Below are 1,973 nucleotides of genomic sequence, written 5' to 3'. Positions count from 1 at the left end.
CTGAGTTCAATTCCCAGCAACCACATGGTAGCTCACAACCATCTGTAATGAGATGCCCTCTTCTGGTGTGTTTGAGACAGCTACAGTGTATTCATATACATAAAATAAATATATCTTAAAAAATAAAAAGAGGAATCACCACTTAAATCAAACAGACATCTCAGTTAAGCAAGAATAATTTATTGAACACACACTGTAATACTGGATGTCCAGGACCTCAAAAAGGATGGTGATCCTAGTCTGCCCTCAAGGTAGACTTTTTATAGGAAAAAAAAGTTTCAAAAGTTTAAGGGGCAATGAGGGGAGCAGTTGGCTTACCAGGCAAAGTATTATCATCTAACCCTTAGCCTGACTGGTCCTGAGCAAGGCGGGGAGGGGGACGGTGGATGGGAGGTGAACCAGAATTTCAGAACACTGAGATAACAGAGCATGAATATCATAACTTTTTGTCTTAGCATTCTTCAGTGTCAACCATAAAACACCACCCTGAGCTCATACATACATGCAGGAAGTGCTGCGACATAGCAGTTCATATAGACCTTTGTTTTGATGGGTGCTCCACAAGGGTTTGTGGAATTTAAGATTAGCAAACCTCATACACCATACTCAGAACATACAAAACAAAACAAGGTTTGTGGTCAGCATGTCCTTGAGTCAAGTCATTTCTCTGTGTCAATGACTGGCAGGCATGCTACAGCAACAATATGAAATAGCTGGCAGGCATGGAACAAAATGGCTACAGCTATTCTGGTGTGTTTGGGGGTGGAGGTCAGACCGTAACAGATACATAGTATGTTGTAACCAAAGTTACAACTTAATTGTGTATCAATATACAGAAGTCTATGCCAGTGTAACCAAATGCAATCTAAATTTTACATGAATATACAAAGATCTATAAGAATAGATTTAATAACCCACCCTTTTTCCTATCATTCCTATACTCTCCCTTTCATAGTGGAACCAATTACAATAATAAAGTTATTTCCACCAAGTGTTCCACAATGTCCAGCTTGGTTGTGTTCCACAATGTCCAGCTTGGTTGGACAGTCTTAGGATTAAGTATTTTTGAGTTCAAAGTTCTGTAGGGTGGGGCGGTGGTGGCACACGCCTTTAATCCCAGCACTTGGGAGGCAGAGGCAGGTGGATTTCTGAGTTCGAGGCCAGCCTGGTCTACAGAGTGAGTTCCAGGACAGCCAGGGCTACATAGAGAAACCCTGTCTCGAGAAACTAAAAAAAAAACAAAAAAAAACAAAACAAAACAAAACAAAACAAAACAAAAAAACAAAGTTCTGTAGGATGTTCACGTCAGTCTCATATGAACTCAGCAATTTGAATGTCCTGAGTAGCTTGTAGTCCAAAGCTGAGCTTTGGGTGGTCTTTGTCAGCGTGGTCACAATCCTGGCTAGGTAGAACATAACAGTTACCCCAAAAGTGTCTTCTGTTTTTGAAGAACCTGGTATCAGAAGGGGCACCGGGCAGTTTTGCCCAGTGATAGCATTACTACAATAGAGGTGGATTATTCATTGTTTCGGGCCCCATCATCTTTTTGGAAACCATTTAGTCAATTCATTCTTCTTCTTGGGACATGCTCTCTTGATGATCCATCCTTCTTTTTCATGTGTTTCACTTGTTCAGTAGTCTCCAGATTCCTAGGTTGGATGCTTTCCTTCCCCTGAAAAGATAAAAACAAAACCCTGCCCCAGCCATAACTCTGGAGGGTGTTCTTTTTTTGACATGTTATCTCTTTCCTAGGGCAAAATAATAATAATAATTATTATTATTATTATTATTATTGGGGGTAACAGAAAAAGTATTATCTTTCAATTAAAAATTTAAAAATTATTTCAAAGCTTGGAAACTAAATATACCTTTGAGGATATATTTTCCCCCAAGGGTTATGTATATTTATTTTTAGAACACAAAAGACATTCCCTTTGAATTTCAATGTGACTTTTTTTTTTTTTTTTTTTTTG

The sequence above is a fragment of the Grammomys surdaster genome, unplaced genomic scaffold (genome assembly GCF_004785775.1).
Source record: "Grammomys surdaster isolate TR1022 unplaced genomic scaffold, NIH_TR_1.0 126826, whole genome shotgun sequence".
Taxonomy (NCBI): Eukaryota; Metazoa; Chordata; class Mammalia; order Rodentia; family Muridae; genus Grammomys; species Grammomys surdaster.
Note: the sequence above shows the minus strand (reverse complement) of the source record.